Raw genomic sequence first — 25,989 nt, 5'->3', positions numbered from 1 at the left:
CTAGGCAGACTGCCAGGCAAACCTGATGAGCCCGGACTGTCTGCCCAGTTATACTACTGGACACTCAGTCGCGTCAGGACATTGCAAGCTCAATAAGAACAGGGACGCCACGTGAAGACGTTGCTGTGGACACAGTAGTGTAGGAGAGGCTATTTGTGAATGACCACCGGCATAGCAAGCCAAACAGTGGTCCTGCAGCGATCACTACACTAAATATATACACACACGCACTGATAATATTTACTTTGTATAGAAAACAGTAGTAGGCCCTTATTTACTACTTCTTTCCATTTGAACAATAATAATTAAAAAAGCTAAAAACTTATAAAATAAAATGCCATCAATAGACAATAGACAGTAGGTGCAGGAGTAGACCATTCGGCCCTTCTAGCCAGCACCACCATCCACTGTGATCATGGCTGATCATACACAATCAGTACCCCGTTCCTGCCCTCTCCCCATATCCCTTGATCCCGCTATCTATGAGCTCTATCTAACTCTCTCTTGAATGCATCCAGAGACTTGGCCTCCACTGCCTTCTGGGTCAGAGCATTCCACATATCCACCACTCTCTGGGTGAAAAAGTTTTTTCACATCTCTGTTCTAAATGGCCTACCCCTTATTCTTAAACTGTGGCCTCTAGTTCTGGACTCACCCATTAGTGGGAACATGCTTCCTGCCTCCAGTGTGTCCAATCCCTTAATAATCTTATATGTTTCAATCAGATCCCCTCTCATCCTTCTAAATTCCAGTGTATACAAGCCCAGTCGCTCCAATCTTTCAACATATGACAGTCCCGCCATTCCGGGAATTAACCTTGTCAACCTACGCTGCACTCCCTCAATAGCAAGAATGTCCTTCCTCAAATTTGGAGACCAAAACTGCACACAATACTCCAGGTGGGGTCTCACCAGGTCCCTGTACAGCTGCAGAAGGACCTCTTTACTCCTATACTCAATTCCTCTTGTTATAAAAGCCAGCATGCCATTAGCTTTCTTCACTGCCTGCTGTACCTGCATGCTTGTTTTCATTGACTGATGTACAAGAACACCTAGATCTCGTTGTGCTTCCCCTTTTCCTAACTTGACTCCATTTAGATAGTAATCTGCCTTCCTGTTCTTGCCACCAAAGTGGATAACCTCACATTTATCCACATTAAACTGCATCTGTTATACATTTGCCCACTCACCCAACCTGTCCAAGTCACCCTGCATTCTCATAACATCCTCCTGACATTTCACACTGCCACCCAGCTTTGTGTCATCAGCAAATTTGCTAATGTTACTTTTAATCCCTTCATCTAAATCATTAATGTATATTGTAAGCAGCTGCGGTCCCAGCACCAAATCTTGCGGTACCCCACTGGTCACAGCCTGCCATTCCGAAAGGGACCCGTTAATCGCTACTCTTTGTTTCCTGTCAGCCAGCCAATTTTCAATCCATGTCAGTACTCTGCCCCCAATACCATGTGCCCTAATTTTGCCCACTAATCTCCTATGTGGGACTTTATCAAAAGCTTTCTGGAAGTCCAGGTACACTACATCCACTGGCTGTCCCTTGTCCATTTTCATAGTTACATCCTCAAAAAAACTCCAGAAGATTAGTCAAGCATGATTTTCCCTTCATAAATCTATGCTGACTCGGACTGATCCTTCTACCTCTATCCAAATGTGTCGTAATTTCCTCTTTTATAATTGACTCCAGCATCTTTCCCACCACTGACATCAGGCTAACCGGTCTATAATTCCCTGTTTTCTCTCTCCCTCCTTTCTTGAAAAGTGGGACAACATTAGCCACCCTCCAATCAGCAGGAACTGTTCCTGAATCTATAGAACATTGGAAAATGATTACCGTACCAATGCGTCCATGATTTCTAGAGCCACCTCTTTCAGTACCCTGGGATGCAGACCATCAGGTCCCGGGGACTTAACAGCCTTCAGACTCAACAGTCTATCCAACACTGTTTCTTTCCTAATATAAATTTCCTTCAGTTCATCCTTTACCCTAGTTCCTTTGGCCACTATTACATCTGGGAGATTGTTTGTGTCTTCCCTAGTGAAGACAGATCCAAAGTACCTGTTCAACTCGTCTGCCATTTCCTTGTTCCCCATAATAAATTCACCCGTTTCTGTCTTCAATGGCCCAATTTTGGTCTTAACTATTTTTTTGCTATTCACAAACCTAAAGAAGCTTTTACTATCCTCCTTTATATTCTTGGCTAGTTTACCTTCGTACCTCATTTTTTCTTGGCGTATTGCCTTTTTTGTTATCTTCTGTTGCTCTTTAAAAGCTTCCCAGTCCTTTGGTTTCCTGCTCATCTTTGCTATGTTATACTTCTTCTCTTTTATTTTTATACTGCCCTTTACTTCCCTCGTCAGCCACGACCGCCCCTTACTCCCCTTAGGATCTTTCTTCCTCTTTGGAATGAACAGATCCTGCACCTTGTGCATTATTCCTAGAAATACCTGCCATTGTTGTTCCACTGTCTTCCCTGCTAGGGTATTGTTCCATTCCCCCTCATAGCTCCATAGTTCCCTTTGTTCAACTGTAATACTGACACATACGATTTTCCCTTCTCCTTCTCAAACTGTAGGTTAAAACATATCATATTATGGTCACTACCTCCTAATGGTTCCTTTACCTCGAGGTCCCTGATCAAATCCGGTTCATTGCACAACACTAAATCTAGAATTGCCTTCTCCCTGGTAGGCTCCAGTACAAGCTGTTCTAAGAATCCATCTCGGAGACACTCCACAAACTCCCTTTCTTGGGGTCCAGTGCCATTCTGATTCTCCTAGTCTACCTGCATGTTGAAATCCCCCATGACAACTGTATCATTACCTTTGCAACATGCCAATTTTAACTCTTCATTCAATTTACACCCTACATCCAGACTACTGTTTGGGGGCCTGTAGATAACACCCATTAGGGTCTTTCTACCCTTAGAATTTCTCAGTTCTATCCATACTGACTCTACATCCCCTGATTCTATGTCCCCCCTCGCAAGGGACTGAATATCATTCCTCACCAACAGAGCCACCCCACCCCCTCTGTCCGTCAGTCTGTCCTTTCGATAAGATGTATAACCTTGAATATTCATTTCCTAGGCCCTGTCTGCTTGAAGCCATGTCTCTGTTATTCCCACAGCTGATCTACTTTATTCCTTATATTTCGTGCATTCATATATAATACTTTTAATTTGTTACTCCCCTCTCCTTTCATATCAATTCCTATTTCACTTGGCCATACTGTATGATCTCTTCTTGAGCTTTCTACTCCATTGATTCTGTGTCCTTTTTAACTTATTTTCACTTTCCCTTTAACTCCATCCTTATATTTCCAGTTCATCCCCTCCCCCCCACTACTTAGTTTAAACACATCCGTGTTGCAGTGGCAAACCTGTCTGCCAGAATGCTGGTCCTCCGCCTATTAAGGTGCAACCCGTCCCTTTTGTAAAATTCATCCCTACCCCAAAACAGATCCCAGTGGTCCAAGAATGTAAATCCTTGCTTCTTGCACCAGTTCCTCAGCCACACATTCAGATCCATTATCTCCCTGTTCCTGCCCTCTCCAGCACAAGGAACTGGAAGCAAACCGGAGATAACCACCCTGGAAGTCCTGCTTTTCAGCCTTCCTCCGAGTTCTCTGAAGTCCTGCTGCAGAATGTCCTTCCTCTTCTTCCCGATGTCATTTGTGCCGACATGCACTACCACTTCCGGCTGTTCACCTTCACCCTTGAGGATTCCCTGCAATCGGTCCGTGATGTCCTGGATCCTTGCACCAGGGAGGCAACACACCATCCTTAAATCTCGCCTGTTGCTGCAGAAACCTCTTTCCGTACCTCTTACTATGGAGTCCTCTACTACCACGGCTCTTCCTGATGTCTGACTCCTCGGCTCTGCTTCTGCACCAATTTTCGGCTCACAGACCTGTCCGCCTCTCAGACTGGCAGTATCTTCTGTCCTGACAGCTTCCAAGAGGGTGAACCTGTTTACGAGAGGTACATCCCCTGGGGTCTCCTGTATTTCAAGCATCCTTTCCATCCTCATCATCACACCCTTTCTCTCTTCCGATATCCTCGGTGTAACAACCTCACTGTAGGTCCTGTCCAGAAAACTCTCGTTTTCGTGGATAAACCTGAGGTCATCCAGTTCTTTCTTCAGTGCTGCAATGTGCTCCTTCAGAAGCTGAATCTGGACACATTTTCCACAGCTGTAGCAGCCGGGGGCTCCTTAAGTGTCCCTGACCTCCCACATCATGCACGTAGCACACTGAACCAGCTTAGCGGTCATGTCTTCACCCTCTCCAATTGTGCCTGGCGTCTCCTCCCTCAGCCTCCTCGCTGAAGACTCTCGAGCCAGACTAGCACTTCCCTCGACCAGGCCCAATAATAAGAAGGATCAAATCAAATTTACCACCGGTCAACTAAATTTAATATTGACCTAGATTTTGTGGTCTCCAGTGAACTGACAGTGCTGAGCAGTATCCCGAATTAAAGGTTTATTCTTATTTTGAATCGTTCTCCACATAACACAGTATTTCCGTGGTGCCTTGTGTGCTATACTTGTACGCTGCCAGAGAAATGATATGACGAAAGGCAACCAGGTCCAAAAAACCCAGCAGAAAACAGTAACAAAACGTATCAGATATCACACTTTGTGCAGTGCTTAAATATTCTCAAACTATTTAAAAAAGATAAATATTTTAAAAAATCATTAACATTCCTCGGAAATTTTTAATAAATCTTCTCTAAATTAACAACTCTAGATCCCCGTCGTTAGCACAGCAAAAGGCAGGGAACACATTGGAGACTTTCAAATACTGGTTTCTGAACATTAATCCTATTTAATAGACCTTCTCATTGGGTTTAAAGGGAAGAAGCCGGTGAAATAAGTGAGTTAAAATTGGACAAAACCACTTGAGCATCTGCACTCTTGCATTTGGCATCAGTGACCACTGGATAAACAATCTAATTTTACCACACACAAAATGCTGGTGGAACTCAGCAGGTCAGGCTGTCCTAAAGAAGGGTTTCAGCCCCAACCGTCAACTGTTTACTCTTTTCCATAGATGCTTCCTGGCCTGCTGAGTTCCTCCAGCACTTTGCTTTGGCTGTCCAGCATCTGCAGATTCTCTCGTGTTTGTAATTTAAGTTTATGTGTGTCTAAGCAAATATGATTTGCTTCTGACTTATTTTCTCACCACCCATGGCAGTTGATATCATTCATAAATATTGAAAAGTGATCTTCATGAACTACAGTAGTGTGCAAAAAGTCTTGGCCCCATAGGTAGGGTGCCTAAGACTTTTGCACAGTACTGTCGTCATTTTATACATTACGATACTATATTGCTGCTGCAAAAAAAACACATTTCATGACATATGAGTGATGATGAACTTAATTCTGGTATGGGTCTCTGTTGTGGACTGAGAGTGGGAAGGGTCAGGGAGAGGGGAAGCACAGTGGGAAAAGGGGAAGGGAGAGGGTAAGCACAGTGGGAAAAGGGGAAGGGAGAGGGGAGGGAGCGGGTAGCACCAGAGAGACATTTTGTAATGATCAATAAGCTAATTGTTTTGAATCAAATACCCTTGCCTGGTGTTTCAGGGCTTGGTGTGTCTGTACCTGCACCACCTCCACCCCACCTGCCACCCGTCCCACACCCCTCCTGTGGCACTCCAACCTCACCAATCCCAACATCCTTTGTTCCCGTCAGATTTGCAAACTCGCTCTTCAGTCCATGTTGACAAAATGCAGTCTTAGGCACCCTTGCTATGTATACATGTGCCGAAGGCTTTTGCATTGTACTATATCATCTCTTTTGATAATCAGTGATGCAGGTATTTCGAATCTGCTTCCTTATATTTTCCTCGTGTTCCTTCCATTACTTTTTCCTCTCCATGGGCCATGCACATCTGCAGGAGACCATTGGAATAGTTAAGCTGGTTAACCCAAGTTCACATGATTTGGCGGATCTCCCTGTTACATTCAATAGAGGAGGTGTTATCAAGCAGTATTGTAAAGAAACACTGAAACAGTAGGCTCTTTTCATTAACAGATAAAAAATGCAGAAATCTTGAAGCTGCAGTCAGTCCCTCAGAGTAATGAAAGTAAACACCAGTCGTATCACAACCAGTACGATTGCAGATTCCGTGGTGGCCATCTGTAAGGTGAGAAACATGAACAACAGATTGTGACAGAGCAGCAGTACCAGGACTTTATCACAATGGCTTAATTCAGGATGAGCAAAATCTCGCTGTGGACTGAAAAGACTTCTGACATTTCCAGCTACAGTACTGGAGGCGAGCAGTGTTGAGGAAGCGGGTAGTCAGAGGAGGACATTAGCAGAGAGGGCAAGGAGGTGGCAGATGGAATGCGGTGTGGGGATGTTGATGGTCTTGCACTTTGGTAGAAAGAATAAAGATATAGTCTATTTTCTAAATAGAAAATTCAGAAGTCAGATGTTTAGAGACTTGGGAGCCGTGGTGCAAGATTCCCTAAAGGTTAGCTGGCCGTATGAGTTGGTGGTAAGGAAGGCAAATGCAATGTTACCATTCATTTTGAGGGGTCTAGAATATAAAAGCAATGATGTAATGCTGAGGCTTTATAAGGCATTGGTCAGACCGTACTTGGAGTATTGTGGACGGTTTTGTGCCCCTTATCTAAGAAAGGATGTGCTGGCATTGGAGAGGGTCCAGTGGAGGTTCACGAGAATGATTCCAGGAATGAAAGGGTTAATGTATGGTTGTTAATGTATTAATCATTGTCATGTGCCTCTACTCACTGGTGTTTAGAAGAATGAGGGAGACTTCATTGAAACCTTCTGAAAATTGAAAGGCTTTGACAGAGTGGATGAGGAGAGGATGCTTCCTGTAGTGGGGGACTTTAAGACCAGAGGGCACAGCCTCAGGGATTGAAAAATGTCCCTTTAGAACAGAGATGAGGAGGACTTCCTTCAGTCACAGGATGGTAAATTTGTGGAATTCTTTGCCATCAAGGCCAAGTCACTGGGCATATTACAGTGGAGGATGTTGGGTACTTAGTAAGGGTATCAAAGGTTATGTGGAGAAGTCAGGAGAATGAGGATGAGAGGGAAAATAAATAAACCATGATTGAATGACAGAGCAGACTTGATGGATTCTGTTCCTACGTACTATGGTCTTGTGGCCTAATCCTAATGCAAAATGGTAGATGTAGCATATTCTTCTCCATCTTTGAAAATTGATCAAAATGACTTAAAGAACAGAATTGCAGAAGCAAGGTACGACATTAATGTTGTTCTTTAATTCCAGTCATTTGAGGTTGATCTTCCCATGTTGTGCAAAATATTAGCAGGAATATGTACATACTTGATGCTTTGAATTTTGGTTTTATCTTCCAGTTAAACCATGTACTAGCAGTTCTATTTGTGTACAATAGCCTGGCTGTTATATATTGAAGAAATGTTTCCTTCAAGTGTATTTCCTGCACTCCTAAGTTTTTTTTAGATAATGTTGGCCTGCTTTCATTGAAATTAGAGTAATTTCCTTGACCTTTTCTCTTTCTCTTAGATGAAAAACAGAACTCAAATGTCATACCAGGACTAAACAGAGTATGCCAACTGAAGTGAGTCAAGTTTAATGGAGAATTAAGGTAGCTTTATTGTTCTGTGTTTATAAAAAAAACTAAATATTGTAAAGAAGTATGGGATTGAATTGCACTATAATCTCTTTTACAGCTTTAGCAACTATAGTGAGTGGCCAGTCACTTTGAAAAGAGAACATGCTGAGAACACCTACTTATGTTATGAGATCTCTTTCCAGTCTCCATTCAGTAAAGTGATTTTGCTTTCAACAGTGGATGGATAATAAAATCATCAACTGGGTGTAGCTTTCTTTGCCTTGTGCCTTTTTTTTCCTTTTTCTTTACTGTTGATACACAGCCAGAATAGATCAGCCCTTGCACTAACATTTCAATTTGAATAATTGAGAACGGGCAATGCAAAACAATTAGGGACAAATGTATAAAAGCACAAAATGCTGGCAGAACTCAGCAGGCCAGACAGCATCTATGGGAGGAGGTAGTGATGACGTTTCGGGCCGAAACCTTTCATCAGGAGTGAAGTAATGTGGGATGGTCGAGGGGGGGATAAGAAGTGGGGGGAAGGATGAAGTAGAGAGCTGGAAAGTGATAGGCTGGAGGGAAATTGGCTAGGGGAAGGTGGAGAATTATGGGAAATAAAAGAGAAAGAAAGGTAGGGCTGGGAGGAGAGATTATAGTGAGGGGGGAAAAGAGAGAGAAAGAGAACCAGACTAAAATTATAGATAGGGATGGGGTAAGGGGGGGGCAGGGGTATCAACGGAGGTCTGTGAGTTGAATGTTCATGCCGGCAGGTAAGAGGCTACCTAGGCGGGAGATAAGGTGTTGCTCTATCAACCTGCGTGTGGCCTCATCTTGACGGTAGAGGAGGCCATGGACAGACATGTCGGAGTGGGAGTGGTCTGTGGAATTGAAGTGTGTGACCACAGGGAGATCCCGCCACTGCTGGAGGACCGAGCGCCGGTGTTCGGCGAAACGGTCTCCCAGTCTGCGGCGGGTCTCCCCAATGTATAAATGACCACATCGGGAGCACCAGATACAGTATATCACCCCAGCTGACTCGCAGGCGAAGTGGTGAATATACAAATGTATATTCATCTTTAACCTGACCATTATATTATCAGTTGTATTTACAACTCATCATCATTATGACAGAGGCGATCATGGTCTATGACCATCAACAGTACAAGTGCCACCTTCCTTTGTGAACAGATAATCTAAGGTCATCGAAATCAGTTCTGGGAACAGTCTGGTCATACCATGCTGAGAGAGGCTGTCATTCAAAACCTGCCTTCCTGCCCTCTCACCAACCAGCATGGTCAAAGTGCTCATCCTGGGCACTGGGGTGGCATATGCATATGGCACCAAATATTAATGGCATCACCATGTGGAAACCACGGGCAGGCTTAGGAACGGGATATCCAATAAATGCCATTCAGCACCCAGAAAATGCCCACCTTCACAACACCGTTAGGCATAGTCACAACCGTCCCAGGATACAGTTCCTGCTCACACTTGCCCATCCACCTTGTACGTGTACTCAACGTACCACCTACACCAACACTCTGTCAGGTGGGGAAATCACTTTAACAATCAGGACCTTCTAATTAAACAAATGATACATAGGGAAATACCAGCCCTTCAAGCACTTACTCCACAGGAGCAGTTAAGTCTCAAGTTTGTTATCATACTCTGGGTTGAGTTTAGCTGAAATAGACTACTCCTCCAAAACCGAGCAGCCAGATAATTTCCCCCAACGTTATTTCTTTGTCAAAGCGATCGGTATCAGTGGCATCCCTTCCACGCTGTAGTATGGCATCCTGGTACAAATTCAGCAATCTGACCCATTGGTCCACTGTGCAAACTCAAAACACAAACCCCAGAACTGTCTGAATGGATCTCCCGCCACAAGTCAGCATCCACTGCTTGGCCATCCTGTAATGCAGGGAGGTACTAATGCACTTCTTCCTGATTAGTCATTGGTATTTAGGAAATGCAAAAACAACAAAACTACTAGAATTGCTCACCAAATGCTCAATTCCCTCTGAGATGTAGGCATCTCATATCTAGAATAAAGTTGCCCAAATTTCTACCCTATCAACTCAGGTAGGGCTTTACCCATAATGGACTGGGCTGTACTTCTTGTAGGATACTTCTTTAGTTATGGGGCACAAAACTGCTTGTAATACTCCAAATATGGTCTGATTAACACCCTTAAAGGTCTCAGCATTACATCCTTGCTTTTATGTTGTAGTTCACTGGAAATGAAAGCTAACATTGCACTGGCATTCCTAACTACCTTCTCTTCCCACACGTTATTCTCTAGGGTAGTGGTCACCAACCTTTCTAAGCCCAAGATCCCCTACCTCGGCCTTAGTGAAAGGCGAGATCAACCCCAAATCGATTAGTCACATGCATGAGCACCAGGCAGAAAAGACCGGAAGTAAAACCCCGCAACCCGGAAGTAGAAATAATGTATGTACACCAGGGGTCACCACCCTTTTTAGCACTGTGGACCGGTTTAATATTGACAATATTCTTGCGGACCAGCCGATTGGGGGGGGTGTTAAACACGATGGGAATACAGCGATACTCGAAGCAGGTTCCTTATGTCCAGTCTATTCCGCAATTTAGTTTACGTGGCTCTGAGCACTTAGCTTCTGTCCCGCTTGCTCACGTTTTTTTCCCACTGAAAAAAAACTCAGTGGGTTTGTCTTTAAGTGCAGGGTGCTTGAACTCAGGGTACCGAAGCAGTTTTGAGTGCTTCATTGCCTCATTAGACAGTCTCCCGGCCTGAACTCCAGCCTCCCGCCTGCCCGCCGCCAGATGCCTAGGCCAGGTGCGGCTGGTCGCGGGTGTGGTGAGAGGACAAGGTCAGGGCCGGAGGTCCCTGTGCCGGGACCGCGGCGGTCACAGTCCGGAGAGAGCGACCAACCGAGGGGGAGTGTGACAGGACGCGCGCTCGCCCTCTTGTAGGATCTATCGGCCGACAAAAGTTTGGCTTGAGGGATGACTTTCAGTAGATTGCAGTGATGTAGCTGCTCTGCAACTTACCAAACCCTGAGCTCGAATTAGGTCATCTGCAAATATTTTAGCATCGGGTTCTCCACGAACATTCTGTGTGCTAAACAGGTTTAGAGATGGCGCCCATCTGTCCGCGCTCCGGGCCGGTAGCAACAGCACTTACTGCCGGCCGCGCAAGGCCAGTGATCCCTGGCGCGAGGGTGTCACTGCGTTTAGGCGACGGATGACCTCGCGTGCGTTCAAGTTCAACTGTGGGCATGACGGAATGAGGAAAGGTGCAGCTGATTCCTATCGTTTCATACCGCCAAATCACATAGCTTCCTCATGGTTGGGGACCACTGAAGTACACTGTGTAGTGCGTGGTGGGGGAGCTACACGCATGCGCACTGGGCAGAAAGAACGGAACTAAAACCCCGCAACCTGAAAACAATCTCTCAACAGTATTTGTGTATTTATTTTTCTTTTTTTTTCTGGATCTACCGGGAAAGTCTCAAAGATCGACCAGTCGATCGTGATCGACGGGTTGGCGACTACTACTCTAGGGAATACAACACTTCAGAATCTGTATCAGGTTTAAAATCACTGGCATGCATTGTGAAATTTGTTAGCTTTGCGGCAGCAGTTCAATGCAATACATGATAAATAGGAGACCCCTAAGTCCCCTTGCACTGCTGTATCCTGAACTTCCTCCCTGTTTAGAAAAATAGCCTACACCTTTATTCTTCTGCAAAAGCACATGACCATACACTTCTCTAAACTGTTTTCCATCTGTCACTTATTTGCCCGTTCCCCTAATCTATCTCTGCTTCCTGAACACTATCTGCCACTCCACATATCTTTGTATCACCATATTTTTTCTAGTGGTTTATTGCATGAGATGTGTGAATTGTTCGTGGTGTATTAAACCTTAAATTCTACTTGGCATGCTCTCTCGAATCTTAAAAGCAAATGGTCTTAATATATTATTTTCTCTTATACACAACTGAAAGTATAATCAATGTTAAAATACTACTTTCCCCTTCCAGATCTTTCTTTATTCATGTGTACGTGTTCAGATCTTTAGTGTTCCTTCTTACTTTAACCTCTGTGAGAACTTCTCTATGTAACTTGCTTCTAAGTCAGCTTGGTGACAGCTTTTAGTACCAGCCAATAGAAAGAGAGATGTTATCACTGAAGAGGTCATTAGATCCTCACTGGGTAATTTTCCAGGGGTCAGAGGTGAGTTCTATTGTTTCACTGCCAATTGCAAAATATATGCCATAGAGAATAACTATCTGTGTTGACTAAGTACAAAGCTCCCTTGCTTGCTCAACAACTTTACACACTGATCCACGCAATGTGTCATATTTGGCTAATGGTCAGCCCCGAACTATCTGACAGCCAGCAATTACACTTGGCATTCCATTTTCTGTGACAAGCTAATTTATTCACAGTCAGCAAAATCCTACAAGTTGTAATAAGATGATTGACCTGTTAATCAATTTTTAGTGTTGCTGGTTAAGGGGTGAATCCAACCCTGACACCAGGAGAATTACATAGTTTTCTTTGAGTTTTGGCAACAGTCCGCCTAAACCGAGCATCAATTTGTTATTTAATATGTTACTAAAAGAATGGTATATCTGAAACCACAATGTTCTTTCTAGATGAACGATAACTGCTTTTTTTGTTCCCAGGACATGGAGTGAGGGTTGGGCCTACAAATTTTTCACTTGAGGTGCAAATTTATGGTGGGGTGTTCTGGAATTTGGAATTCAATTCCGACGCTGTTCTTCACGGGCTCTCCAAACATCCTCCTCTTTGAAGGCATGGGTATCATCTGGGTCCTTCAGTTTATTTCCACAGTCTAAAATGTCCTGGGTAGGTTAGTTGGTCATTGTAAACTGTCCTGTGATTAGTTTTGGGTTAATCGGGTTTGCTGGGGCAACATGCCACGAAGGACTGGTTGGGCCTACTCTGCACTGTATCGCTAAAATAAGAAAAAAATGGACTAAAAATAATAAGTGATTTTATGCCAAGTGATGCAAATCAGAATGGAACTTGACAATAAAACAGTACAACACACAATTGGGCGCCTTGGCCCACAAAGTCTGTAGGCTAGGATGCTGAATTTTAAAAATCCTATCTTTTTGTTTCTAAAGCAGGGTTTCCCAACCTGGGGTCCATGGACCCCTTGCTTAATAGTATTGGTCCATGGTATAAAATCAGCTCGGAACCTCTGGTCTAAAACCTTTCTTTCCTTACATGTTCACATGCTCGTCTAAATGCCTCTTAAACACCACCTCTCCACCCTGGCAACTAGCACTATTTTTTCAAACTTGCTTCGTAAATCTTCTTTAAACTTCCTCACTCTCGCCTTAAAGCTATGCCCTCCAGTATTTGACTTTTCCGCCCTGGAAAAGACTCTGATGATCAGCCCTTGAATCACACCACTTCTCAGCTTCTAGAGCTCCAGAGAAAACAATCTTTTCTTGTACTTCATGCTCTTTGTTCCCGCCACAGCCTGTAAGGAGCCTGTACGTTCTCCCTGTGATCGTGTGGGATTTCTCCGGGAACCTTGATTTCTTACCACTATCCAAAGACATTCCAGTCGGTAGGTTAGTTTGTAAATTGGCCTGTGATTAGGCCAGGGTTAAATAAAGGGATTGATGGGCAGATAGCTCGAAGGGTCAGAAGGGCTTGTTCTTTCAATAAAATAAAAAATAATCCAGGTAACATCCTGGTGAACCTCTTTGCAACCATCCTGAGACCTTGCAAAGCAGAAAAATTATTCAAAATCATTTGTCTTGATGATTATCATATCTTAATTTGTCAGTTACTATTTACTTATTTAATTTCAAGTCAGCAAAGAGTTGTCAAGAAATGGATCCCCAGTCAGTAGGTTCTGAGGACAAATTTTGCAAGCAGAAGCTAATACTGATGTGACTTTATATTGTTTTTATATCCACAAATGAGGGATAAGTTCATGTATTTGTTAAACCGGGTTTTATCGTCTCACCTTGTATTGATGTGACTTGAATTGTTTAAATGATTAAGGTTCTGATGAACCTGAAGAACAGTAAGATTTTGTAATTGTTTCTATTTGATTGTTATCCATTAGTAGCAAGAGTTTACTATTTTGTAATGAGTAAGGCCAGTGTTAGAAAATGAATGATGACATTAAACCTACTAAGTTAACTTTCCAAACCCAATTTCATATTTTTCAAGTTTTTAAATGGATTATATTTCAAAAGAGGTCTTTACATAAGACCCTTGGTCTCACTCTATTGGACAGATTCCCGTTGTCCTTTACATAAGACATAGGAGCAGATTTTGACCACTTGGCCCATTGAGTCTGGCCCACTTCTGCTGATTTATTATCCCTCTCAATCCCATTCTCCTGCCTTCTCCTCATAACCTTTGGCCTGATTAGCCAAGACTCTGTCAACTATGTTCTGCTTTCAGTCACGACTCGGTAATTGCCATGTCATGCCTGCCAATCTCTAACTGCACCACAAGATCATCTACGTTGTTCTACTTACTGTGTGCATTCAAATATAACACCTTCAGTCCTGTATTCAGTAACCTTTTTGATTTTGTCCCTGTGTTACACTTCAATTCATCCCGTGACTGCAATTTTGCCCCATCATCTGCCTTTCCTTCATCACTGTCACTCAACACAGTGCATTGACTTGTAGCCCAACTGCCCCGCCCTCAGCCCAATCACCCTGGTTCGCACCCCCTGCCAGATTAGTTTAAACTCTCCCCAACAGCTGTACCTTTGTATGCTTGCAGGGATATTGATCCAACACCCTTGGGTGCAGGGTAATGTGTCCTTTTTGTACAGGTCATAGCTTCCCCAGAAACAATCAAGAAACAATGAAATTCTGCACTGCTCCCCCAGACGCTCATTCATCGGTCCTATCATCCTATTCCTGCCCTGACTAGCATGTGGTACTGGGAGTAATCCAGAAGTCACTATTTTAGTATTCCTTTTCTTTCTCATCTAACCATACTGCACGTGAGCTCTTCCCCACCCCCACTCCACTTATGTCATTGGTGTCAATGTGCACTATGACCTCTCGCTCACCCTCCCTCTTGATAATCTTCTGCAGCCGCTCTGAGACACCCGGGACCTTCAATTCTGTGCGGAACTTCCAGTCTGAAAAACAAGTCATGACTAAACCAGTGGAGGGAATGTACACTGAAATGGCAGAGTTTATTCTTTATCCTAATGAGAAGATAAATTCAATAACTAACAGGAACCAATTAATAAGGAAGTTACGAAAGGATCAAGCACAGTGCTTGGTTAGATTGATTCTGTTGGTTGGTTCCTTCAGGTTGGCATGGCCAAGGGAGTTAGAAGAAATAAGCTCCCAATACCCTCAATGGCATGTGCCTCAAATAGCCTCTGACAACCAAGTCAAATTCTTGACTTTCATGTGCAGCTAAGCTAATAAAATAGGTGGAATGGTTTCTAGTGACAGGGGAAGGGGCAAAGGTGGGTTACTGGTGCCTTAAAGCCAGTCACTTCAGACACATTGGGCTTGTCGGCCATGGTTGGCGGCTCATCTAGACGAAGGAAAACTCTGATCTCAAACCTCTGCTGCCTTGCAGCTGTACCCACTCATGGGAGAGCTTTGGAGTAAACTCAGAGGGCAAATCCAGAGCTGGAGTCCCTAGGGCCGTCCGACATTGAGTTCAGTGCTGACCGGCAACTCCTGCGATGCCGCTGATGCCAAACTGTATCGGTCTCTGCTGTTCTTTTGGATTCTTCAGCTGCATGGAGAGGGGGAGCAAGCTGCAAGCTCTCCGAATCATACTGCCCTGACTTGCGTATCACGTAGACAACTAGGACACGATGCCCATAGTCGACCCCTATCAATGAACGCCCTCAATTGCTTGTTATGTTAATTATGTGTCTTCCATATTGTAAGAGTGGTTGTGATGAAGGAAACCAGCAAGATAGAATCTCAGAAAAGAAATGCACAGAAACCAGCCCTTTGGCCCATCTAGTCCACGCCAAACCATTTTCATTTTCAGTGTAGCTTTATTTTGAGTATTGACAATCACTTTGCATGCTCGTTAAGAACATTCAACTATCATGTGATATTTTAACTTGCGTTTTTCTGACAGTTTAGTTGGAATAAAAGTTAGAATAGAATTTATTAAAAAAAACACTAAGTTACCAAATTAAGGAAAATTACTGATGTGGAAAGAAAATATTTCCTTGCATACCGTTCATACCGATCAATTCATTGTAATGGTGCATTGTGGCTCTCCAAGGTTAAACAATAACAGAATGTAGAATAAAATGTTACAGAGGTGCTATTTAGATAGACAATAAGGTGCAAGGTCGTAACAATGCTGATTATGAGGTCAGGAGTCCATTTTATCATACTAGGGTCTGTTCACATAACAGCAGGATAGAAGCTGCCCTTGACCATGGTGGTAGGTGCTTTCAGGCTTGTGTATCTTTTGCCTGGTTAGAGGGGGCATGGGGTCTTGCTCCTTTACCAGGGTAGTAGGAAATGTAAGGATAGGAGGCTGGTTTCAGTGACGTGCTGAGGGATGTCCACAATACTCTCTGATTTCTTGTGGTCACGGGTCGAGCAGTTGCTCCACCAAGCTACGGTGCATCCTGAAAAAGTGCTTTCTGTGGTGCCGCAATGAAAATGATGAAGGTCAAAGGGGAAATGCCAATTTCCTTTAGCCTTCTGAAGTAGAGGTGATGTAAGCTATCATGGTCATGCCATTCCCATTCCGACATGTTATTCCATGGCTTCAACTTGTGCCAAGATCAGGCCAGAGCAACAACACCTTGTATTCTGTTTCGGTAGCCTGCAGCTTGAAAGCATGAATGTAATTTCCCCTCCCCTCCCCCCCCCCCCCCCCCCCACTTCCTTTTACTTCTGTTTGTATATTTTTTAAAAATCCCCTCCTTCTATTCTCCCCTCTCTGGCCTCTTGTTTCTTTTCATCTGCTTATCACTTCTCTCCTTCCCTTTCTCCTGTCAGATTCCTTCCTCTCCAGCACTGTATCTTTCCAACACACTTGGCTTCACCCGTCACCTTCTAGCTATTCTCCCTCCCTCTCCCCACTTTTATATTGTGGCATCTTCCCCCTTCCTTTCCAGTCCTGAAGAAGGTTTCTGCCCAAAACATTGACTACTTATTCCTTTCAGTAGATGTTGCCTGACCTGCTGAGTTCCAGCATTTTGTGTGTGTTGCTTTGGTCTTGCTGTTTACGTGGTTGGACCAGGACAGTCTATTGGTGATGTTCACTCCAAGAAACTTAACTCCCAACCCTCTCAACTTCAGCATCGTTGATGTAAACAAGTGCATGTGCACCAACCCTTTTTAAAGTCAATGACCAACTGTTCTGTTTTGCTAACATCGAGGGATAGACAGGTGTCGTGACTCCATGTTGCTGGGCACTCTATCGCCTTCCTTTACTCCAACTCATAGTTATTTCAGATTCAACCCTCTGCAAACGTGCAGATGAAGTTCGAACCCAATCTGGTCATGCAGGTATGAGTGCATAGGGAATAATGTTGAGGGCTGATGGCACAGTCTTGTGGGGCACCAGTCTGTTGGTCAGGAAGCAGACTATCCAGTTGCAAAGGGAGGGGTTGATTCTCAGGTCTTGAAGTTTGGTCATGAGTTCGCTTGGAATTCAGCTTCAAAGTTCAAAATAAATTTATTGTCAAAGTACATATGTGTCACCATATGCAACCGTGTGATTCATTTTCTTGTGGGCATTCTCAATAAATCTATAGAATAATAACCACAACAGGATCAACGAAAGACTTCCAACTTGGCATTCAATCAGAGTGTAGAAGACTGTGCAAATACAAAAATAAATAGGCAATAAATATTGAGAACTTGAAAATGAGCCCATTATTTGTGAGAACAGTTCAGTGATGAGGCTTATCCCTTTAGGTTCGTGAGCCTGAGTGTAGCTGCACTCTGGTGGAGCTGTAGTCAATAAGCAATAGGCTAGTGTCTTAAATGTAGTGAATTTTTGATTTGGACATTTGAGTTTAAATTGCACCATTGTAGCTGAAGAACTTATATTCTGTTAGTTAAATGTAATGGAAAGCTAGTGTTGGTAATAATGACTTTAAAAATCACTTTTTCATGCACAAAAATTTATTTGGTTAAGTTACATCTTTGAAAGAAGGTTACCTGATATCCTTATCCTATTTGACCTATGAATGACTCCAGGTTTATAACCACCTCATGAAGCCCTGAAGTTCAAAGATTTGATCTTGCCAGTAACATTCGTATCCCTTGTATGTATTAATCGAAGAAATATGCTATGTAAATTAAAAATAAGTCTAATCTCTGCTTCCTTTGCCATCTGGTTGTTGATGCATCTGAAGCATGGAAACAAGGCCTTTCCGCCCACTGATTGTCTGCTGACCATCAAGCATCCATTTGCATTTATCCCCTTTTATTCCCACATTTCCATCAATGTCATCCCCCCCCCCCCACTCCCACGAATTCTTGGAATTCTTCCTCTTATCTGGAGCAGTTTACAGTATCCAATTGCTCACCTCAGCACTGAGCTGACTCTGCAGCTGTGGCCTGCAGCCACTGGCACTTCCTCAGCACGGATCTGGCTCTGTGCCTGTGGTGTGAAGCCATCGGCCTCCCGGGCCAGCTTCACTTGCCTCACCATGAACTGGCTCTGTGCCTGTGGTGTGAAGCCATCGGCCTCCCGGGCCAGCTTCACTTGCCTCACCATGAACTGGCTCTGTGCCTGTGGTGTGAAGCCATCGGCCTCCCGGGCCAGCTTCACTTGCCTCACCATGAACTGGCTCTGTGCCTGTGGTGTGAAGCCATCGGCCTCCCGGGCCAGCTTCACTTGCCTCACCATGAACTGGCTCTGTGCCTGTGGTGTGAAGCCATCGGCCTCCCGGGCCAGCTTCACTTGCCTCAGCATGAACTGGCTCTGTGCCTGTGGTGTGAAGCCATCGGCCTCCCGGGCCAGCTTCACTTGCCTCACCATGAACTGGCTCTGTGCCTGTGGTGTGAAGCCATCGGCCTCCCGGGCCAGCTTCACTTGCCTCAGCACTGAACTGGCTCCATGGCTGCAGCCTGCAACCTTCGGCCTCCTGGACCATCTGTAGTGCTGAACTATCTCTGTGTCTGTGTGTGCTCATTCTTGGGGACTCTGCAGTTCATGTTCTCTGTGTTATTAGCTTGCTTTTGTATTGTTTGCATGATTTGTTCTCTTTTTCACAGATTGGGTGTCCGATGGTCTGTTTTTGTCTGGGTTCTATTACGTTATTTCGTTTGGTTGCTGCCTGCAAAGGGTGCCACGGTAGCTAGCAGTTAGCACAACAATTCAAAGTGCAGGTGGCACGGGTTCATTTCTTGTCGCTGCCTGTAAGGAGTTTGTACATTTTTTCCCATGACCACGTGGGTTTCCTCCGGGTGCTCTGGTTTCCTCCCACAGTCCAAAAAACTTACTGGTGAGGAGGTTAATTTGACATTGTAAGTTGTCCTGTGATTAGGCTAGGATTAAATCGGCGGGGGTGGGGGGGGATGCTGGGTGGCGTGGCTCAAAGTGCTGGAGGGGTCTGTTCTGCACTGTATCTCAGTAAATAAATAAAAAAAATAATTTAACCCTGAGATTTATTTTCCTTTGGCATACCCAGCAAATCTGTAGAATAGCTTGGTGACAAGATGGTGCCAGTGATCACTGATGGCTTTCTGTGGGCTGTAGAACTTCTGCTCCTAAAGAGAATAATTGTTGCTTCATTAGTCTCTTCTGTTGACGAAGTCATGAATACTTCAAACCACCCAACTACATTTCCTCTGCACCCATTAAGTTTTAATATCTTTGTAAGGATGGTGCTGGGAATAGAATGCAATCCTTGGACATTTCATTGCAACCGGCTCATGTCAACCTTGCAGACGTACAACAGTCCTGACTCTTTTTTTCCACCCCACATTACTTGATCCACCATTTGAGTCAAATGTTGATTACTGGCATTTTTGCTGCCTCAATTAATATTTGAAGCAAATTTCCCAGCCTAGCTACTCTCTGCAAAGTATCTTTGTTGTAAATCGCTTGCAGTTAGTATTGAATCTATAGCCATTTGCTTTTTATTTCTCAACTATTGAAAGCAACCTTATTTCATCTGCCATGTCCCACTTTTTAATTACACATATTAAGTCCTCTCACTATAGCTTGTTTTATTTGATCAGTGAAACTTAATCAGTTTGTCTTTTGTAGGCTGCGTGATAAATTTCAACATGACTTGAGTCGTAAAAAGTAGAATACCTTATGTTAAATCGAGAGTTCATGTAAGCCAAATATGTCATTGAGGAGATCAGAAAAATTAGGATACAGTTTGCACTGCAATTTATTTTTGCAGATTAACCTAAAATTATGCTTAATTTGTTCCAAGCGGGTACAGCCTTGTGGTTTGGTGGCTGGCGTGCCTCAGTGACCTGGAGGGTTACGTTGGCTAGAGTCAGGGCTTTGTGCTTTGGCTCTTGGTATGGTCACCCATGCCAAACAGGTCAAAGGGAGAAAAAGCCAGACCAAGAGGATCCACCGGTCCTCCAGGTTTGGGGATTCAGCTCAGGGATGACAAACCTGACTGGTAAGTCAAAGCTGTTGTGGAAGGAGCAGTGAAGAATCCTATGTCTGAGTGACCAAAGGGTGAAGTACATTGCTGCCCAAAACGCCAGCGGTGTAACTGGCAGTAAGATGCTTCATTTGAGTCCATGACTATATAACTATTGAAAATAATATATTTTATCAATCACAAAGCCTGGTTAATTTATAAACATATTAAAAACATATTCAATCTAATGTTCCTCAACAGCAGTCGTTAACAATACAGTGAGAAGGAAAACGCATTAACTTTATTAATATCTGAGTTTCTAAATGCCCAGCAACTTGAAAACATGAAGTGGCTCTTGTGGAGAATTTGTTAAACTCTATTTTGAGTTGACCTAAACTTTTATACTCCTTTCATATGAACAAAGCAGTTTACAGTTTAAATGTAAATGAATTTCTAAAAAAAAAGAAAATACTGTCACATGTCAATAGGTAAAACAGGCTCAGAGGATAGAGAAACAGATCCAGAGCCCTTCATCAGAACTGAAAAAGGGGGCTACTATTTACCGTTGGTAGCAGAGAAGGTAGGGAATGGTTGTGGGAGAGTGATATTGTGAAAAAATGTAGGGATAAGAGACAATCAAAGTCCTTTGCTTGTGCAATGTATTGGTAAAGTCTGTTTAATGTAATAGTCTGGTACACAGAGATGTGCCAGATGAAAGCATATTGGGCAGCTGGGTTAGAGGTGGGTGACGGTGGAGACGAATGGCAGGCAAATGGGGAAAGACAGATAGGTAACCTGCTCTTTATATACAAACTGACTTTAACCTAAAGCTGGAAAATCCAACATTGAGTTCTGCAGGATTGCAAAAGACATAGATGAAAGGTGATATTTTATTTCCTTGAGGGTGAGGTGGACCTCAGTGGAGGGGGCCACAGATACCTTCAGGGTTTCTGTCCACTATCTTAGAGAAAGCCATGGTTAAGGACAAAGACTGCCACATAGAAGTGTATAGCACGTGAACAAAGCCTTCAGAGAATGATGTCTGTGACAAACACAAAGCCAAATTAAATTAACCCCAGTTGCCTACACAGGATCGATTTCCCTCCTTTCCCTCCCTGTTCATGTATCTGTCTAAATGCCACTACCATATCTGCTTCTACCACCACTCCTGAAGGCATGTTGCAGCCATCTATCTCTTTGTGTTTCCATTATAAAACTGAGCTTGTAAATCTTTAAATTTTACCCATCTCATGTTAATGCTTTGCCTTCTGGTATCTAACTTTTCCACCCTGGGGAATAAAAAGACTCTGACTCTATTACCTATCTGTGCCTCTCATATTGTACACTTCTATTGCAACTCCTCTCATCCTCTGACACACCAGAGAAAACAAAACTAGCTGGTCCAACCTCTCCTAGCACATCCTGGTGATGCATATAGCATATAAGACCAGAATTAGGCCATTTGGCCCATTGAGTTTGCTCCGCAATTTCATCATGGCTGATCCAATTTTCACTTCAACCCCAATCTCCTGCTTTCTCCCCTTAGCTCTTCATGCCCTGACCAATCAGGAATCTATCAACCTCTGTCTTAAATGTACGTAAAGACCTGGTCTCCACAGATTCACCACCCTCTGGCTAAAAAAAATCCCTCCTCTTCTCCATTCTAAAAAGGACACCCTTCTATTATGAGGCTCTGTTCTCTAGTCTTCGACTCTCCCTCTATAGGAAACATCCTCTCCACATTCACTCTATCAAGGTATCAAGGCCTTTCACCATTCGATAGGTTTCAATGAGGGTACCCTCATTCTTTTGAATTCCAGTGAATACAGGACCAGAGCCATCATATGCTCTTCATATGACAAGCTATTCAATCTTTAAATCATTTTTATGAACCTCCTTTGAACCCTCTCCAATGTCAGCACATCCTTTCTAAGATAGGGGCCAAAAACTGCTCACAATACTCTGAGGCCTCTCCTGTGCTTTATAAAGTCTCAACATTCCATTCTTGCTTTTATATTCTAGCCCTCTTAAAATACATTGCATTTACCTTTCTTACCACAGCCTTAATCTGCAAATTAATTTAGGGAATCCTGCACAAGGAGTCCCAGTTTTGCCCCCCCAGTTTTTTATACTTTCTCTGCATTTAGAAAATAGTCAGCCTGTTCATTTCTTCTAACAAAGTGCATAACCGTGCACGTCCCGACACTATTCTATCTGCCATTTCTTTGCTCATTCACCTAAGCTGTCTAAGCCTTCTGTAGTCTCTTTACTTCCTCAAAACCACCTGCCCCTCCATCTATCTTCATATCATCTGCAACCTTTGCAATGAGGCTATCAATTCCATCATCTAAATCACTGACAATTAACATAAAAAGATCTGCCCCAATACAGACCCTGTGGAACACCAGTAGCACCAGCAGCCGGTCAGAGAAGGCTCCTTTATTCCCACTCTGTACCTCCTGCCAATCAGCCACTGCTTTATCTGTGCAAGAATCTTTCCTGTATTACCATGGGCTTGTAGCTTGTTAAGCAGCCTCATGTGGTGCCTTGTCAAAGGCCTTCTGAAAATCCAAGTACACAACATCAAAAGAATCTCCTTTGTCTGTCCTGCTTGTTACTTCTTCAAAGAATTCCAACAGATTTGTCAGGCAAGATTTTCCCTTCGGGAAACCATGCTGACTATGGCCTAATTTATCATTGCTACCTACAAGTATCTGGGAGTACAGTTAGACGAGAAGCTAGACTGGACTGCCAACACAGATGCCTTGTGCAGGAAGGCACAGAGTCGACTGTACTTCCTTAGAAGGTTGGCGTCATTCAATGTTTGTAGTGAGATGCTGAAGATGTTCTATAGGTCAGTTGTGGAGAGCGCCCTCTTCTTTGTGGTGGCGTGTTGGGGAGGCAGCATTAAGAAGAGGGACGCCTCACGTCTTAATAAGCTGGTAAGGAAGGCGGGCTGTGTCATGGGCAAAGTACTGGAAAGTATAACATCGGTAGCAGAGCGAAGGGCGCTGAGTAGGCTATGGTCAATTATGGAAAACCCTGAACATCCTCTACATAGCACCATCCAGAGACAGAGAAGCAGTTTCAGCGACAGTTTGCTATCGATGCAATGCTCCTCAGACAGGATGAAGAGATCAATACTCCCCAATGCCATTCGGCTTTACAATTCAACCGCCAGGAGTAAGATATGTTAAAGTGCCGGGGTTAGGACTCAATGTATTTAAGTAAACTACTTAAGAACTTTTTAAAAGTTATTATTAATGCTTTTTGAGAGGGTGATTTTAGATGCATATCATATTTTTACTGAGTTAAGTATTGTATGTAATTAGTTTTGCTACAATAAGTGTATGGGACATTGGAAAAAATGTTGAATTTCCCCATGGGGATGAATAAAGTATCTATCTATCTATCTATCTATCTAAATACCCTGAGACATCATACTTAGTGCAACATTTTCCCAACCACTGAGGTCAGACTAGCTGGCTTATAATTTCCTTCCTTCTGTTTCTCTCCATTCTTGAAGAATGGAGTGACATTTACAATTTTCCAGTCTGCTGGAACCATTCCAGAATCTAGTGATTCTTGAAAGATCGTTACTAATGCCTCCACGATTTCTTCAGCCACATCTTTCAGAACCCTGGAGTGTACGTCACTTGGCCCAGTGACTTATCTACCTTCAGACCTTTCAGTTTCCCAAGAACCTTCCCTCTAATTATGGTAACTTCACACACTTCATGACTGCTGACACCTGGAGCTTCCACCATTCTGCTAGTGTCTTCCACAGTGAAGATTGATGCAAAATACTTATTTTGTTGATCCACCATTTCGTATTTCCCACTTTACTGCCTCTCCAGCATTGTTTTCCAGTGGTCTGATACCCACTTTCACGACATTTTTTACTTTATGTATCTGAAGAAACTTTTGGTATCCTCTTTAATATTATTGGCTAGCTTACTTTCATATTCCATCTTTACCATAATAACTATTTTAGTTGGCTTCTGGGTTTTTAAAAGCTTTCCAATTCTCTAACTTCCCACTAATTTTTACTCAATTATATGCCCTCTGTTTGGCTTCTGTGTTGGCTTTGACTTCTCTTGTTAGTCATGGTTGTGTCATGCAGGAAGGAGATTGAAGATCTTTGGCATATAGGAGGGAGATTGAAAATTTGGATGAATGGCCCCAGAACAATAACTTCTTACTCAATGTCAGTAAGACCAAGGAGCTGGTTATTGAGTTGAGGAGGAGGAAACCAGGGGCCCATAACCCAGTCCTCATTGGGGCATTAGAGGTGGAGAAGGTCAGCAACTTTAAATTCCTTAGTGTTATCATTTCAGAGGACCTGTCCTGGGCCCAGCATGTAAGTGCTTTTACAAAGAATGCATGACAGAGCCTTTACTTTTGAAGGAATTTGCAAAGATTTGGCTTGGCATCTAAAACTTTGAAAACTTCTATAGATGTATGATGGAGAGTATATTGACTGGCTGCGTCACAGCCTGGTATGGAAACACCAGTGCCCTTGGATTGAATATCCTATAAAAGGAAGTGGCCCAGTCCATCATGGATAAAACCCTTCGTACCACTGAGCACATCTACAGAGTGTCTGTCACAGGAAGGCAGCATTAATCGTCAGGGACCCCCACCACCCACGGCATACTCTCTTTTCGCTGGTGCCATCAGGAAGAAGGTACAGGAGCCTCAGGACTCACACCACCAAGTTCAGAAACAGTTATTACCTCTGAACCATCAGGCTCTTGAACCAAAGTGGGATAACTACACTCAACTTCACTTGTTCCATCATTAAAATGTTCCAACACACTATAGACTCACTTTCAAAGACTCTCCGTCTCATGTTCTCAATATTTATTGCTTATGTATTTATTATTATATTTCTTTCTTTTAGTATTTGCATTTTGTTGTCTTTTGCACACTGGTTAAACGCCCCAGTAGGTGCAGTGTTTAATAATGTATTTGGTGTACTTGATAATAAATTTACTTTGAATTTTGAATCATCCAAGAGCCTCCACATCCTCCCTATAATGAGGCAAATCTTGATGTGGATGTGCTACAGCAGCAAAACACCATGAGCATACACTAGGTGGCTACTTTATTGAGTAGAGGAGGTTTGGAATATATATCCTGTTCGACCCTTTATAAACTATTCACTATCTATATCTTCACTATTTTCTGTTGTCTGCAAACTGATTCTTTTTTTACTATGATCTCACATTTTAGAATTGATATTATGTTCTGGGACATGTACTGAGGAAAGAGAAGCTCGAATATCTTGCAGTAATAGGGAAAATTGATGGAAGAAAAAGTTGCGGTTAACAGTGCTTGACATTCTTGAGTTACATCAGGGGATGGACAGGCAAGAGTTTAGAAGAATTTATTAGAACTTCTCGGATTAAAGGTAGATGAAAGACCATGATAGCCCATGTCATGTCACACGGCACATAATGATGATGATTATGTTCAGAATATTACGCTCTTTTTTTGGACTAATACTTCCTGTCACGATACTTTTTAATGTAACCTTCTGGATGATTAAGAGAGGTATTGCATGTAGTTTAATTCTGTGTATGTTCATGATCTTCTGATATAGTCCATCCTTTTCAAGGTCAATGGGTGTAATTTTGGCTGGAGGTCCGTAACTAGGGGTATTCCCCGGTGATCCATTACTGGGACCTCTGATTTTTATGATCAAGATGAAAATGTATATGGATGGGTTTGTAGGTTTGCAGATGATATGAAGATGCGCGGGGTGGCTGATAACATAGAAGGCTGTCAAAGGATAGAGTGGAAGATAGATCTGTTACAGATATGGGCAGA

At 43.2% G+C, this 25,989-nt stretch overlaps 1 protein-coding gene across 10 annotated transcripts in view; it reads left to right on the top strand.

Moving 5' to 3' along the window:
• The window catches only part of csrnp3 (cysteine-serine-rich nuclear protein 3), a 207,623-nt gene that overhangs the window by 25,666 nt on the left and 155,968 nt on the right, over positions 1 to 25,989 (top strand). For 5 of the 10 annotated variants that reach the window (XM_073047448.1, XM_073047449.1, XM_073047445.1 and 2 more), the window contains exon 2: positions 7,547 to 7,628. The exons of 3 other annotated variants lie outside the window; for them this stretch is intronic. The gene's annotated coding sequence lies outside the window, so the exon portion shown is untranslated. The remainder of the gene's footprint in view (positions 1 to 7,546; positions 7,629 to 25,989) is intronic. 2 more of the 10 variants (XM_073047451.1, XM_073047454.1) reach the window with 1 other exon arrangement.

This window comes from Hemitrygon akajei, chromosome 5 (assembly GCF_048418815.1).
Source record: "Hemitrygon akajei chromosome 5, sHemAka1.3, whole genome shotgun sequence".
NCBI classification, from domain to species: domain Eukaryota; kingdom Metazoa; phylum Chordata; class Chondrichthyes; order Myliobatiformes; family Dasyatidae; genus Hemitrygon; species Hemitrygon akajei.
This window is presented reverse-complemented; position numbering and strand designations above follow the sequence as displayed.